Below are 14,328 nucleotides of genomic sequence, written 5' to 3'. Positions count from 1 at the left end.
TGGGAGTGGCAAGCATAAGGGACGAAGACGGGGAAACATGTCGGATGCGATCATACCAGCACTAAAGCACCGGATCCCATCAGAACTCCGAAGTTAAGCGTGCTTGGGCGAGAGTTGTTTGACGTTTGCGATATGTTTAAGCTCGATGCTCATTGCTCGCGCGTCTTGGGGCGGCTTTGTGGCGCGAAGAGCGCGTTCTGAAAGGGGTGGAAAAAACTCGTGTTGCTGCGGTATGGAGGGAGGGGTGGAAACCGTGGAAAACTCGTCTCCGTGATTGAGCGGGAGAGTAAGTAGTATAGGACATTATCCATTGTTAGGGAACGGTTGTAATGGTAGTGAGAATGTAGAATCGTCTTTGGAGCGGACCTGGGAGTGGCAAGCATAAGGGACGAAGACGGGGAAACATGTCGGATGCGATCATACCAGCACTAAAGCACCGGATCCCATCAGAACTCCGAAGTTAAGCGTGCTTGGGCGAGAGTAGTACTAGGATGGGTGACCTCCTGGGAAGTCCTCGTGTTGCATTCCTTTTATAATTATTTTTTGCGCCTTGTGACAAAGATGTCGCACGTGCGCGATATATATTAATCCCGTTATATTATGTTTGACGTTTGCGATATGTTTAAGCTCGATGCTCATTGCTCGCGCGTCTTGGGGCGGCTTTGTGGCGCGAAGAGCGCGTTCTGAAAGGGGTGGAAAAAACTCGTGTTGCTGCGGTATGGAGGGAGGGGTGGAAACCGTGGAAAACTCGTCTCCGTGATTGAGCGGGAGAGTAAGTAGTATAGGACATTATCCATTGTTAGGGAACGGTTGTAATGGTAGTGAGAATGTAGAATCGTCTTTGGAGCGGACCTGGGAGTGGCAAGCATAAGGGACGAAGACGGGGAAACATGTCGGATGCGATCATACCAGCACTAAAGCACCGGATCCCATCAGAACTCCGAAGTTAAGCGTGCTTGGGCGAGAGTAGTACTAGGATGGTGTCACATCCCTAGTCTGGTATGACTTAGACTAGCTAGCTAATTGTGCATCATATTTAAAGTTCATTTAAATTTGAAATGAGGATTGGTGGAACCCTCAGAATCACTTTTGAAAATGACCCAAATAAAAATTTCTCCAAAAGGGTCCAAGAAAATGCTCATGATACCCTCTAAAAATATTGGACAGAGATATAAATCAAAACAATATTTTTAGGAGCTCATGGATATTTATTTTGGCCAATTGGATTAATTCGATAAATATTTGCATTGGAAATATATTTCTATATATATGAAATATGGCCCAAATATTATGCCATTTATAAAAGAGCTCTGGTATAATAATATCCAGCTCCTGCAAAAATTGGCATAATCAAATTAAATGATTTAATATATTTATTAAATCAAACAAATGTCAGAAAAAAATAGAAAAATAGAAATAAAAGAGGGGAGAGAGACTTACCTGGCCCATCTCCAGCTGGCGGCCCAGCCCACCCCCGCTGCCTTCTGTCGTCCCCCTCCTCGGACAGAAGGACGAGGGCGCGTGCCCGACGCTCGCCGGCACGCGCGCGCGCCACCTCCCCCCCCTGCTAGCCACCTCCTGCTTCCCGGACCCCTCCCCATGCCACGGAGACGGCCACGCACCCCAGGCCCTCTCATTCCTCCTCCCCCCATGCTTATCCCCTCCTCTGGCTCCCCCTCACTCCCACCGAACGCGACCGCCGCCGCCGACGAGAACCACCACGGCCACCGGCCTTCCCTCGCCTCCCTGAGACGCTTCCCAGCTCCGCCTCGACTCCCTCTACCTCCTCGTCAAGCCTCGCACCTCCGGACGCGCTCCATCGCCGACGCCGTTGTCTTTTTCACCACCGACGCCGGAGATCGACTTCGCCGCCATCACCGTCAATTCGTCGGACGTAGGACGTCCCCGAGCACACCGGCCTGCTCTGCGAGTCCGCCGTGAGCCTCTCTTCCTTTCCCCTCACCTCTCTCTCTCGCGCGTGCCCTGTAGCCGCTGCCCCGCGAGCGCCCGAAGCCGCCGTCCGCCATGGCCGGCGAGCTCCGTGCCCCCGAGCACCTCCGCCTCGCGTAGATAGCTCGATGTGCTCCTGCTGCCTCGTAGATACCGCCTGTGCCCTCCGTTCGCTCGAACGCGAGCTGCAGCCCCACGCCCGCGCTATCCCGAGCTCCGGCCGCCGCCGCAAGCTTGCTCCGACGAGCTCCGGTGCCCCCGCAGCCCCCCAACCAGCTCCCCTGGTTGCGGACGACGACGGGCTACGCCCCGGTGGTCTTCGCGCGATCAAACGTCGTCTGTAACGCAAGTCCGGCGAGTCGCCGCCGCGCGAATGGTCGCCGCCGGCCAGAACCCCGGCGGGCTGACGTGGCCTGTTAATTAGTCACTAATTCCCCACCCGCTGACGCTGACAAGTGGGCCCCAGGGCTTAGTCAAAGCTGACCAGCCCAGGTTTGACTCGGGGTTAACCCCCTGTCACTGACGTGTGGGTCCCACACGTCAGATTTGACCTGGACAGCCGCGTTGACCCGCTGATGCAATGATGACGTCATGCTGACGCAATTATACCTTTTCTGGAATTAAAATAATTCAGAAAATCCAGAAAATGATTTAAACTTCAAAAATTCATATCAATTCAACCGTAGCTCAGATTTAAATAATTTATATATGAAAAATTATCAGAAAAATGCAATCTTTCCATCTGTACTAGTTTCATGCATGACAAACCAACCTATACATGCTGAATATGAGAAAACACATTATGGCATATATAAGAGACCTAATTTAGAAATGCATTTGAACCTTTGGTTCAAATGGACTTCAAACCATTTGAACACTAGTTGCATTAGCTCAACAGCATCACATCTACATGCCATGTTCATGCATCATATTGTTGCATATGATTGTATATTGATTGCCGGCACTGTTCCTTCTCGATAGGTCCTGCTCCGGAGACGTTCCAGAGTACCTGTCTGTGAAGCAGTGCCTCCCCCGTTGTTTTACCAGGCAAGCAAACCCCCTTGCTCATTTCAATAAAACCCTACTCTCTCGCTCCTGCTCTCAGATATTGCATTAGGACAACAACGATTCATCTGCTACTTTGTGCCGCGGTAGTTGAACCCATTCCTCTGCATGACCTGTCCTTGCCACAGTAAATAGTTGAAACCCACTAGCATGTGTAGGAGTTGATTGAAGCCACTGATGTGTTCCTACCATGCTATGCCTGCTATTGCTTAGAGTTGTGTCAGGTCTGATTCATTGGGAATGAATTGGAGTGTTACGATATGTTCTGATGCTGAGAGTTAAGTGTGTGAACACGATTTGGTAAAGGTAGCGGTGAGAGGCCATGTAGGAGTACATGGTGGGTTGTCTCACTGGAACCGTCCTTAAGCACTGAGTTCTATGTATGTTGTCCAATGACTCGATACTACCACACATTGGGCTCCGGGCGCTCCAAGCCCTCTCGACTTATTAATCAACTTGATCTTTGTCCAGGAGTCGCAACTAGTTTCTGGCGTTTGTAGGTAGTGTTAGTAGTCTACCAAGTGGCACCCGGCCAGGTGGGCTTGGGACAGACTAGGCACCAGTGGCACGGTGTACCAAGCGTAGATCCATCCGGCGAGGTGGGCTTGGGAACCCTGCACACATCGTTTGGGGCCGTGAGTGAAACCCCGGCCGGATCTCCTTGCGGATGGAACCCGAATAGGCGATAAACCTGGATTAGAGTCTTGTGTGGTTAGTCAGGTCGTGGCCGACACCCTCGCCAGGCTTTCGCTTGAAGGTTGCCGAGATACATGACGTGTACATGGCGGTAAGTGGCGAGAGCGTGTGTGAAGAGGTACACCCCTGCAGGGTTAACATGATCTATTCGAATAGCCGGGTCCGCGGTTATGGACTTCTTGGATGCTTACATGGTACATAGACAACTTGAAGTGGATACTATAAAATGCTCAAGACAAGTGTGAGTGCTATGGATGGCCTTCTCGTAGGGAGACGGGGATGAGTCCATAGTAGTGTATTGTGTGGTGATTAGTGGACTCGTGTACGTTGTTTCACCTCCAGAGTTTCTGGTAGTCGTAGAACAGGATAGCCACAGAGTCAACGCTGGCTTGCTGCAACTAAACCCCACATTATCTCTTGATACAGATGCATGTATGATAGGATCTGATGTAAGTCTTGCTGAGTACCTTCGTACTCATGTTGCTTATTTATGTTTTTGCAGCGGAGACTTCGGTCTTACTAGTGTTCTCGTGGACTTCGACTAGTAGCTAGTACCTCAGCTACGATCTTGATCGGATGTTGTAGATAGTCAGGCTCTTCAGCCTTTTTCATTTATAGATGTCTGTACCCAGACATGTAATGCTTCCGCTTGTTGCTTGTATGCTCTGTATGACGGGTCTTGTGACCCCTGTTTGCAATAAATGCTATGATGGCTCTTCTGAGCCTTTATCTATATAATTGTTGAGTTATGCTGTGATGCCATGTTGTACAGCACATACCTGCATGTTATGCGTACGTGTAATGTGTAGTGCTATGTGTGGGATCTGACTATCTAGTTGTTTATCTTTAGTAGCCTCTCTTACCGGGAAATGTCTCCTAGTGTTACCGCTGAGCCATGGTAGCTTGCTACTGCTCTGGAACACTTAGGCTGGCCGGCATGTGTCCTTCTTCGTTCCTGTCTCTGTTCCTTCGGGGAAATGTCACGCCTTGAGTACCGGAGTCCTGTTAGCCCGCTACAGCCCGGTTTACCGGAGTCCTGCTAGCCCAGTGCTACAGCCCGGACCCACTTGCTGATGACCGACACGTTCGAAGCTGGGTCAGGGATGCCTGTCCCTGTAAGTCTGTGCCACTTTGGGTTTACGACTAGTCATGTCAGCCCGGGCTCCTTATCATATGGATGCTAGCGACACTATCATATACGTGAGCCAAAAGGCGCAAACGGTCCCGGGAAAAGTTAAGACGACACCCGTGGGGATACCGTGCGTGAGGCCGCAAAGTGATATGAGGTGTTACCGGCTAGATCGATGTGACATCGAGTCGGGGTCCTGACAGATGGGTGACCTCCTGGGAAGTCCTCGTGTTGCATTCCTTTTATAATTATTTTTTGCGCCTTGTGACAAACATGTCGCACGTGCGCGATATATATTAATCCCGTTATATTATGTTTGACGTTTGCGATATGTTTAAGCTCGATGCTCATTGCTCGCGTGTCTTGGGGCGGCTTTGTGGCGCGAAGACCGCGTTCTGAAAGGGGTGGAAAAAACTCGTGTTGCTGCGGTATGGAGGGAGGGGTGGAAACCGTGGAAAACTCGTCTCCGTGATTGAGCGGGAGAGTAAGTAGTATAGGACATTATCCATTGTTAGGGAACGGTTGTAATGGTAGTGAGAATGTAGAATCGTCTTTGGAGCGGACCTGGGAGTGGCAAGCATAAGGGACGAAGACGGGGAAACATGTTGGATGCGATCATACCAGCACTAAAGCATCGGATCCCATCAGAACTCCGAAGTTAAGCGTGCTTGGGCGAGAGTAGTACTAGGATGGGTGACCTCCTGGGAAGTCCTCGTGTTGCATTCCTTTTATAATTATTTTTTGCGCCTTGTGACAAACATGTCGCACGTGCGCGATATATATTAATCCCGTTATATTATGTTTGACGTTTGCGATATGTTTAAGCTCGATGCTCATTGCTCGCGCGTCTTGGGGCGGCTTTGTGGCGCGAAGAGCGCGTTCTGAAAGGGGTGGAAAAAACTCGTGTTGCTGCGGTATGGAGGGAGGGGTGGAAACCGTGGAAAACTCGTCTCCGTGATTGAGCGGGAGAGTAAGTAGTATAGGACATTATCCATTGTTAGGGAACGGTTGTAATGGTAGTGAGAATGTAGAATCGTCTTTGGATCGGACCTGGGAGTGGCAAGCATAAGGGACGAAGACGGGGAAACATGTCGGATGCGATCATACCAGCACTAAAGCACCAGATCCCATCAGAACTCCGAAGTTAAGCGTGCTTGGGCGAGAGTAGTACTAGGATGGGTGACCTCCTGGGAAGTCCTCGTGTTGCATTCCTTTTATAATTATTTTTTGCGCCTTGTGACAAACATGTCGCACGTGCGCGATATATATAAATCCCGTTATATTATGTTTGACGTTTGCGATATGTTTAAGCTCGATGCTCATTGCTCGCGCGTCTTGGGGCGGCTTTGTGGCGCGAAGAGCGCGTTCTGAAAGGGGTGGAAAAAACTCGTGTTGCTGCGGTATGGAGGGAGGGGTGGAAACCGTGGAAAACTCGTCTCCGTGATTGAGCGGGAGAGTAAGTAGTATAGGACATTATCCATTGTTAGGGAACGGTTGTAATGGTAGTGAGAATGTAGAATCGTCTTTGGAGCGGACCTGGGAGTGGCAAGCATAAGGGACGAAGACGGGGAAACATGTCGGATGCGATCATACCAGCACTAAAGCACCGGATCCCATCACAACTCCGAAGTTAAGCGTGCTTGGGCGAGAGTAGTACTAGGATGGGTGACCTCCTGGGAAGTCCTCGTGTTGCATTCCTTTTATAATTATTTTTTGCGCCTTGTGACAAACATGTCGCACGTGCGCGATATATATTAATCCCGTTATATTATGTTTAACGTTTGCGATATGTTTAAGCTCGATGCTCATTGCTCGCGCGTCTTGGGGCGGCTTTGTGGCGCGAAGAGCGCGTTCTGAAAGGGGTGGAAAAAACTCATGTTGCTGCGGTATGGAGGGAGGGGTGGAAACCGTGGAAAACTCGTCTCCGTGATTGAGCGGGAGAGTAAGTAGTATAGGACATTATCCATTGTTAGGGAACGGTTGTAATGGTAGTGAGAATGTAGAATCGTCTTTGGAGCGGACCTGGGAGTGGCAAGCATAAGGGACGAAGACGGGGAAACATGTCGGATGCGATCATACCAGCACTAAAGCACCGGATCCCATAAGAACTCCGAAGTTAAGCGTGCTTGGGCGAGAGTAGTACTAGGATGGGTGACCTCCTGGGAAGTCCTCGTGTTGCATTCCTTTTATAATTATTTTTTGCGCCTTGTGACAAACATGTCGCACGTGCGCGATATATATTAATCCCGTTATATTATGTTTGACGTTTGCGATATGTTTAAGCTCGATGCTCATTGCTCGCGCGTCTTGGGGCGGCTTTGTGGCGCGAAGAGCGCGTTCTGAAAGGGGTGGAAAAAACTCGTGTTGCTGCGGTATGGAGGGAGGGGTGGAAACCGTGGAAAACTCGTCTCCGTGATTGAGCGGGAGAGTAAGTAGTATAGGACATTATCCATTGTTAGGGAACGGTTGTAATGGTAGTGAGAATGTAGAATCGTCTTTGGAGCGGACCTGGGAGTGGCAAGCATAAGGGACGAAGACGGGGAAACATGTCGGATGTGATCATACTAGCACTAAAGCACCGGATCCCATCAGAACTCCGAAGTTAAGCGTGCTTGGGCGACAGTAGTACTAGGATGGGTGACCTCCTGGGAAGTCCTCGTGTTGCATTCCTTTTATAATTATTTTTTGCGCCTTGTGACAAACATGTCGCACGTGCGCGATATATATTAATCCCGTTATATTATGTTTGACGTTTGCGATATGTTTAAGCTCGATGCTCATTGCTCGCGCGTCTTGGGGCGGCTTTGTGGCGCGAAGAGCGCGTTCTGAAAGGGGTGGAAAAAACTCGTGTTGCTGCGGTATGGAGGGAGGGGTGGAAACCGTGGAAAACTCGTCTCCGTGATTGAGCGGGAGAGTAAGTAGTATAGGACATTATCCATTGTTAGGGAACGGTTGTAATGGTAGTGAGAATGTAGAATCGTCTTTGGAGCGGACCTGGGAGTGGCAAGCATAAGGGACGAAGACGGGGAAACATGTCGGATGCGATCATACCAGCACTAAAGCACCGGATCCCATCAGAACTCCGAAGTTAAGCGTGCTTGGGCGAGAGTAGTACTAGGATGGGTGACCTCCTGGGAAGTCCTCGTGTTGCATTCCTTTATAATTATTTTTTGCGCCTTGTGACAAACATGTCGCACGTGCACGATATATATTAATCCCGTTATATTATGTTTGACGTTTGCGATATGTTTGACGTTGGGCGAGAGTAGTACTAGGATGGGTGACCTCCTGGGAAGTCCTCGTGTTGCATTCCTTTTATAATTATTTTTTGCGCCTTGTGACAAACATGTCGCACGTGCGCGATATATATTAATCCCGTTATATTATGTTTGACGTTTGCGATATGTTTAAGCTCGATGCTCATTGCTCGCGCGTCTTGGGGCGGCTTTGTGGCGCGAAGAGCGCGTTCTGAAAGGGGTGGAAAAAACTCGTGTTGCTGCGGTATGGAGGGAGGGGTGGAAACCGTGGAAAACTCGTCTCCGTGATTGAGCGGGAGAGTAAGTAGTATAGGACATTATCCATTGTTAGGGAACTGTTGTAATGGTAGTGAGAATGTAGAATCGTCTTTGGAGCGGACCTGGGAGTGGCAAGCATAAGGGACGAAGACGGGGAAACATGTCGGATGCGATCATACCAGCACTAAAGCACCGGGTCCCATCAGAACTCCGAAGTTAAGCGTGCTTGGGCGAGAGTAGTACTAGGATGGGTGACCTCCTGGGAAGTCCTCGTGTTGCATTCCTTTTATAATTATTTTTTGCGCCTTGTGACAAACATGTCGCACGTGCGCGATATATATTAATCCCGTTATATTATGTTTGACGTTTGCGATATGTTTAAGCTCGATGCTCATTGCTCGCGCGTCTTGGGGCGGCTTTGTGGCGCGAAGAGCGCGTTCTGAAAGGGGTGGAAAAAACTCGTGTTGCTGCGGTATGGAGGGAGGGGTGGAAACCGTGGAAAACTCGTCTCCGTGATTGAGCGGGAGAGTAAGTAGTATAGGACATTATCCATTGTTAGGGAACGGTTGTAATGGTAGTGAGAATGTAGAATCGTCTTTGGAGCGGACCTGGGAGTGGCAAGCATAAGGGACGAAGACGGGGAAACATCTTGGATGCGATCATACCAGCACTAAAGCACCGGATCCCATCAGAACCCCGAAGTTAAGCGTGCTTGGGCGAGAGTAGTACTAGGATGGGTGACCTCCTGGGAAGTCCTCGTGTTGCATTCCTTTTATAATTATTTTTTGCGCCTTGTGACAAACATGTCGCACGTGCGCAATATATATTAATCCCGTTATATTATGTTTGACGTTTGCGATATGTTTAAGCTCGATGCTCATTGCTCGCGCGTCTTGGGGCGGCTTTGTGGCGCGAAGAGCGCGTTCTGAAAGGGGTGGAAAAAACTCGTGTTGCTGCGGTATGGAGGGAGGGGTGGAAACCGTGGAAAACTCGTCTCCGTGATTGAGCGGGAGAGTAAGTAGTATAGGACATTATCCATTGTTAGGGAACGGTTGTAATGGTAGTGAGAATGTAGAATCGTCTTTGGAGCGGACCTGGGAGTGGCAAGCATAAGGGGCGAAGACGGGGAAACATGTCGGATGCGATCATACCAGCACTAAAGCACCGGATCCCATCAGAACTCCGAAGTTAAGCGTGCTTGGGCGAGAGTAGTACTAGGATGGTGACCTCCTGGGAAGTCCTCGTGTTGCATTCCTTTTATAATTATTTTTTGCGCCTTGTGACAAACATGTCGCACGTGCGCGATATATATTAATCCCGTTATATTATGTTTGACGTTTGCGATATGTTTAAGCTCGATGCTCATTGCTCGCGCGTCTTGGGGCGGCTTTGTGGCGCGAAGAGCGCGTTCTGAAAGGGGTGGAAAAAACTCGTGTTGCTGCGGTATGGAGGGAGGGGTGGAAACCGTGGAAAACTCGTCTCCGTGATTGAGCGGGAGAGTAAGTAGTATAGGACATTATCCATTGTTAGGGAACGGTTGTAATGGTAGTGAGAATGTAGAATCGTCTTTGGAGCGGACCTGGGAGTGGCAAGCATAAGGGACGAAGACGGGGAAACATGTTGGATGCGATCATACCAGCACTAAAGCACCGGATCCCATCAGAACTCCGAAGTTAAGCGTGCTTGGGCGAGAGTAGTACTAGGATGGGTGACCTCCTGGGAAGTCCTCGTGTTGCATTCCTTTTATAATTATTTTTTGCGCCTTGTGACAAACATGTCGCACGTGCGCGATATATATTAATCCCGTTATATTATGTTTGACGTTTGCGATATGTTTAAGCTCGATGCTCATTGCTCGCGCGTCTTGGGGCGGCTTTGTGGCGCGAAGAGCGCGTTCTGAAAGGGGTGGAAAAAACTCGTGTTGCTGCGGTATGGAGGGAGGGGTGGAAACCGTGAAAACCCGTCTCCGTGATTGAGCGGGAGAGTAAGTAGTATAGGACATTATCCATTGTTAGGGAACGGTTGTAATGGTAGTGAGAATGTAGAATCGTCTTTGGAGCGGACCTGGGAGTGGCAAGCATAAGGGACGAAGACGGGGAAACATGTCGGATGCGATCATACCAGCACTAAAGCACCGGATCCCATCAGAACTCCGAAGTTAAGCGTGCTTGGGCGAGAGTAGTACTAGGATGGGTGACCTCCTGGGAAGTCCTCGTGTTGCATTCCTTTTATAATTATTTTTTGCGCCTTGTGACAAACATGTCGCACGTGCGCGATATATATTAATCCCGTTATATTATGTTTGACGTTTGCGATATGTTTAAGCTCGATGCTCATTGCTCGCGCGTCTTGGGGCGGCTTTGTGGCGCGAAGAGCGCATTCTGAAAGGGGTGGAAAAAACTCGTGTTGCTGCGGTATGGAGGGAGGGGTGGAAACCGTGGAAAACTCGTCTCCGCGATTGAGCGGGAGAGTAAGTAGTATAGGACATTATCCATTGTTAGGGAACGGTTGTAATGGTAGTGAGAATGTAGAATCGTCTTTGGAGCGGACCTGGGAGTGGCAAGCATAAGGGACGAAGACGGGGAAACATGTCGGATGTGATCATACCAGCACTAAAGCACCGGATCCCATCAGAACTCCGAAGTTAAGCGTGCTTGGGCGAGAGTAGTACTAGGATGGGTGACCTCCTGGGAAGTCCTCGTGTTACATTCCTTTTATAATTATTTTTTGCGCCTTGTGACAAACATGTCGCACGTGCGCGATATATATTAATCCCGTTATATTATGTTTGACGTTTGCGATATGTTTAAGCTCGATGCTCATTACTCGCGCGTCTTGGGGCGGCTTTGTGGCGCGAAGAGCGCGTTCTGAAAGGGGTGGAAAAAACTCGTGTTGCTGCGGTATGGAGGGAGGGGTGGAAACCGTGGAAAACTCGTCTCCGTGATTGAGCGGAGAGTAAGTAGTATAGGACATTATCCATTGTTAGGGAACGGTTGTAATGGTAGTGAGAATGTAGAATCGTCTTTGGAGCGGACCTGGAAGTGGCAAGCATAAGGGACGAAGACGGGGAAACATGTCGGATGCGATCATACCAGCACTAAAGCACCGGATCCCATCAGAACTTCGAAGTTAAGCGTGCTTGGGCGAGAGTAGTACTAGGATGGGTGACCTCCTGGGAAGTCCTCGTGTTGCATTCCTTTTATAATTATTTTTTGCGCCTTGTGACAAACATGTCGCACGTGCGCGATATATATTAATCCCGTTATATTATGTTTGACGTTTGCGATATGTTTAAGCTCGATGCTCATTGCTCGCGCGTCTTGGGGCGGCTTTGTGGCGCGAAGAGCGCGTTCTGAAAGGGGTGGAAAAAACTCGTGTTGCTGCGGTATGGAGGGAGGGGTGGAAACCGTGGAAAACTCGTCTCCGTGATTGAGCGGGAGAGTAAGTAGTATAGGACATTATCCATTGTTAGGGAACGGTTGTAATGGTAGTGAGAATGTAGAATCGTCTTTGGAGCGGACCTGGGAGTGGCAAGCATAAGGGACGAAGACGGGGAAACATGTCGGATGTGATCATACTACCACTAAAGCACCGGATCCCATCAGAACTCCGAAGTTAAGCGTGCTTGGGCGACAGTAGTACTAAGATGGGTGACCTCCTGGGAAGTCCTCGTGTTGCATTCCTTTTATAATTATTTTTTGCGCCTTGTGACAAACATGTCGCACGTGCGCGATATATATTAATCCCGTTATATTATGTTTGACGTTTGCGATATGTTTAAGCTCGATGCTCATTGCTCACGCGTCTTGGGGCGGCTTTGTGGCGCGAAGAGCGCGTTCTGAAAGGGGTGGAAAAAACTCGTGTTGCTGCGGTATGGAGGGAGGGGTGGAAACCGTGGAAAACTCGTCTCCGTGATTGAGCGGGAGAGTAAGTAGTATAGGACATTATCCATTGTTAGGGAACGGTTGTAATGGTAGTGAGAATGTAGAATCGTCTTTGGAGCGGACCTGGGAGTGGCAAGCATAAGGGACGAAGACGGGGAAACATGTCGGATGCGATCATACCAGCACTAAAGCATCGGATCCCATCAGAACTCCGAAGTTAAGCGTGCTTGGGCGAGAGTAGTACTAGGATGGGTGACCTCCTGGGAAGTCCTCGTGTTGCATTCCTTTATAATTATTTTTTGCGCCTTGTGACAAACATGTCGCACGTGCGCGATATATATTATTCCCGTTATATTATGTTTGACGTTTGCGATATGTTTGACGTTGGGCGAGAGTAGTACTAGGATGGGTGACCTCCTGGGAAGTCCTCGTGTTGCATTCCTTTTATAATTATTTTTTGCGCCTTGTGACAAACATGTCGCACGTGCGCGATATATATTAATCCCGTTATATTATGTTTGACGTTTGCGATATGTTTAAGCTCGATGCTCATTGCTCGCGCGTCTTGGGGCGGCTTTGTGGCGCGAAGAGCGCGTTCTGAAAGGGGTGGAAAAAACTCGTGTTGCTGCGGTATGGAGGGAGGGGTGGAAACCGTGGAAAACTCGTCTCCGTGATTGAGCGGGAGAGTAAGTAGTATAGGACATTATCCATTGTTAGGGAACGGTTGTAATGGTAGTGAGAATGTAGAATCGTCTTTGGAGCGGACCTGGGAGTGGCAAGCATAAGGGACGAAGACGGGGAAACATGTCGAATGCGATCATACCAGCACTAAAGCACCGGATCCCATCAGAACTCCGAAGTTAAGCGTGCTTGGGCGAGAGTAGTACTAGGATGGGTGACCTCCTGGGAAGTCCTCGTGTTGCATTCCTTTTATAATTATTTTTTGCGCCTTGTGACAAACATGTCGCACGTGCGCGATATATATTAATCCCGTTATATTATGTTTGACGTTTGCGATATGTTTAAGCTCGATGCTCATTGCTCGCGCGTCTTGGGGCGGCTTTGTGGCGCGAAGAGCGCGTTCTGAAAGGGGTGGAAAAAACTCGTGTTGCTGCGGTATGGAGGGAGGGGTGGAAACCGTGGAAAACTCGTCTCCGTGATTGAGGGGGAGAGTAAGTAGTATAGGACATTATCCATTGTTAGGGAACGGTTGTAATGGTAGTGAGAATGTAGAATCGTCTTTGGAGCGGACCTGGGAGTGGCAAGCATAAGGGACGAAGACGGGGAAACATGTCGGATGCGATCATACCAGCACTAAAGCACCGGATCCCATCAGAACTCCGAAGTTAAGCGTGCTTGGGCGAGAGTAGTACTAGGATGGGTGACCTCCTGGGAAGTCCTCGTGTTGCATTCCTTTTATAATTATTTTTTGCGCCTTATGACAAACATGTCGCACGTGCGCGATATATATTAATCTCGTTATATTATGTTTGACGTTTGCGATATGTTTAAGCTCGATGCTCATTGCTCGTGCGTCTTGGGGTGGCTTTGTGGCGCGAAGAGCGCGTTCTGAAAGGGGTGGAAAAAACTCGTGTTGCTGCGGTATGGAGGGAGGGGTGGAAACCGTGGAAAACTCGTCTCCGTGATTGAGCGGGAGAGTAAGTAGTATAGGACATTATCCAGTGTTAGGGAACGGTTGTAATGGTAGTGAGAATGTAGAATCGTCTTTGGAGCGGACCTGGGAGTGGCAAGCATAAGGGACGAAGACGGGGAAACATGTCGGATGCGATCATACCAGCACTAAAGCACCGGATCCCATCAGAACTCCGAAGTTAAGCGTGCTTGGGCGAGAGTAGTACTAGGATGGGTGACCTCCTGGGAAGTCCTCGTGTTGCATTCCTTTTATAATTATTTTTTGCGCCTTGTGACAAACATGTCGCACGTGCGCGATATATATTAATCCCGTTATATTATGTTTGACGTTTGCGATATGTTTAAGCTCGATGCTCATTGCTCGCGCGTCTTGGGGCGGCTTTGTGGCGCGAAGAGCGCGTTCTGAAAGGGGTGGAAAAAACTCGTGTTGCTGCGG

At 49.4% G+C, this 14,328-nt stretch overlaps 19 non-coding genes and 1 pseudogene across 19 annotated transcripts; all 20 read left to right on the top strand.

Annotated features, from left to right (window-relative positions):
• Window positions 1–409: 409 nt before the first annotated feature.
• On the top strand, window positions 410–528 carry LOC123118550 (5S ribosomal RNA). Its single transcript, XR_006458099.1, has one exon. It is a non-coding gene; the product is annotated as a 5S ribosomal RNA (ribosomal RNA).
• A 367-nt stretch (window positions 529–895) lies between these two features.
• On the top strand, window positions 896–992 carry LOC123118805 (uncharacterized; annotated as a pseudogene).
• A 4,455-nt stretch (window positions 993–5,447) lies between these two features.
• Window positions 5,448–5,566, top strand: LOC123118367 (5S ribosomal RNA). The gene has a single exon (XR_006457910.1). It is a non-coding gene; the product is annotated as a 5S ribosomal RNA (ribosomal RNA).
• Window positions 5,567–5,933: 367 nt separating this feature from the next.
• Window positions 5,934–6,052, top strand: LOC123118358 (5S ribosomal RNA). The gene has a single exon (XR_006457901.1). It is a non-coding gene; the product is annotated as a 5S ribosomal RNA (ribosomal RNA).
• Window positions 6,053–6,419: 367 nt separating this feature from the next.
• Window positions 6,420–6,538, top strand: LOC123118527 (5S ribosomal RNA). Its single transcript, XR_006458077.1, has one exon. It is a non-coding gene; the product is annotated as a 5S ribosomal RNA (ribosomal RNA).
• Window positions 6,539–6,905: 367 nt separating this feature from the next.
• LOC123118010 (5S ribosomal RNA) lies at window positions 6,906–7,024 on the top strand. The gene has a single exon (XR_006457643.1). It is a non-coding gene; the product is annotated as a 5S ribosomal RNA (ribosomal RNA).
• Window positions 7,025–7,391: 367 nt separating this feature from the next.
• Window positions 7,392–7,510, top strand: LOC123118604 (5S ribosomal RNA). The gene has a single exon (XR_006458153.1). It is a non-coding gene; the product is annotated as a 5S ribosomal RNA (ribosomal RNA).
• Window positions 7,511–7,877: 367 nt separating this feature from the next.
• LOC123118539 (5S ribosomal RNA) lies at window positions 7,878–7,996 on the top strand. The gene has a single exon (XR_006458088.1). It is a non-coding gene; the product is annotated as a 5S ribosomal RNA (ribosomal RNA).
• A 524-nt stretch (window positions 7,997–8,520) lies between these two features.
• LOC123118325 (5S ribosomal RNA) lies at window positions 8,521–8,639 on the top strand. The gene has a single exon (XR_006457870.1). It is a non-coding gene; the product is annotated as a 5S ribosomal RNA (ribosomal RNA).
• A 367-nt stretch (window positions 8,640–9,006) lies between these two features.
• LOC123118436 (5S ribosomal RNA) lies at window positions 9,007–9,125 on the top strand. The gene has a single exon (XR_006457978.1). It is a non-coding gene; the product is annotated as a 5S ribosomal RNA (ribosomal RNA).
• Window positions 9,126–9,492: 367 nt separating this feature from the next.
• Window positions 9,493–9,610, top strand: LOC123118490 (5S ribosomal RNA). The gene has a single exon (XR_006458034.1). It is a non-coding gene; the product is annotated as a 5S ribosomal RNA (ribosomal RNA).
• A 367-nt stretch (window positions 9,611–9,977) lies between these two features.
• LOC123118526 (5S ribosomal RNA) lies at window positions 9,978–10,096 on the top strand. The gene has a single exon (XR_006458075.1). It is a non-coding gene; the product is annotated as a 5S ribosomal RNA (ribosomal RNA).
• A 366-nt stretch (window positions 10,097–10,462) lies between these two features.
• On the top strand, window positions 10,463–10,581 carry LOC123118514 (5S ribosomal RNA). Its single transcript, XR_006458063.1, has one exon. It is a non-coding gene; the product is annotated as a 5S ribosomal RNA (ribosomal RNA).
• Window positions 10,582–10,948: 367 nt separating this feature from the next.
• Window positions 10,949–11,067, top strand: LOC123117933 (5S ribosomal RNA). Its single transcript, XR_006457564.1, has one exon. It is a non-coding gene; the product is annotated as a 5S ribosomal RNA (ribosomal RNA).
• Window positions 11,068–11,433: 366 nt separating this feature from the next.
• On the top strand, window positions 11,434–11,552 carry LOC123118369 (5S ribosomal RNA). Its single transcript, XR_006457912.1, has one exon. It is a non-coding gene; the product is annotated as a 5S ribosomal RNA (ribosomal RNA).
• Window positions 11,553–11,919: 367 nt separating this feature from the next.
• Window positions 11,920–12,038, top strand: LOC123118724 (5S ribosomal RNA). The gene has a single exon (XR_006458268.1). It is a non-coding gene; the product is annotated as a 5S ribosomal RNA (ribosomal RNA).
• A 367-nt stretch (window positions 12,039–12,405) lies between these two features.
• Window positions 12,406–12,524, top strand: LOC123118366 (5S ribosomal RNA). The gene has a single exon (XR_006457909.1). It is a non-coding gene; the product is annotated as a 5S ribosomal RNA (ribosomal RNA).
• Window positions 12,525–13,048: 524 nt separating this feature from the next.
• On the top strand, window positions 13,049–13,167 carry LOC123117929 (5S ribosomal RNA). The gene has a single exon (XR_006457560.1). It is a non-coding gene; the product is annotated as a 5S ribosomal RNA (ribosomal RNA).
• A 367-nt stretch (window positions 13,168–13,534) lies between these two features.
• Window positions 13,535–13,653, top strand: LOC123118503 (5S ribosomal RNA). Its single transcript, XR_006458050.1, has one exon. It is a non-coding gene; the product is annotated as a 5S ribosomal RNA (ribosomal RNA).
• Window positions 13,654–14,020: 367 nt separating this feature from the next.
• Window positions 14,021–14,139, top strand: LOC123118492 (5S ribosomal RNA). The gene has a single exon (XR_006458037.1). It is a non-coding gene; the product is annotated as a 5S ribosomal RNA (ribosomal RNA).
• The last annotated feature ends 189 nt before the right edge of the window (window positions 14,140–14,328 follow it).

The sequence above is a fragment of the Triticum aestivum genome, chromosome 5B (assembly GCF_018294505.1).
Source record: "Triticum aestivum cultivar Chinese Spring chromosome 5B, IWGSC CS RefSeq v2.1, whole genome shotgun sequence".
NCBI classification, from domain to species: Eukaryota; Viridiplantae; Streptophyta; class Magnoliopsida; order Poales; family Poaceae; genus Triticum; species Triticum aestivum.
Note: the sequence above shows the minus strand (reverse complement) of the source record. Positions and strands in the feature narration are given on the sequence as shown.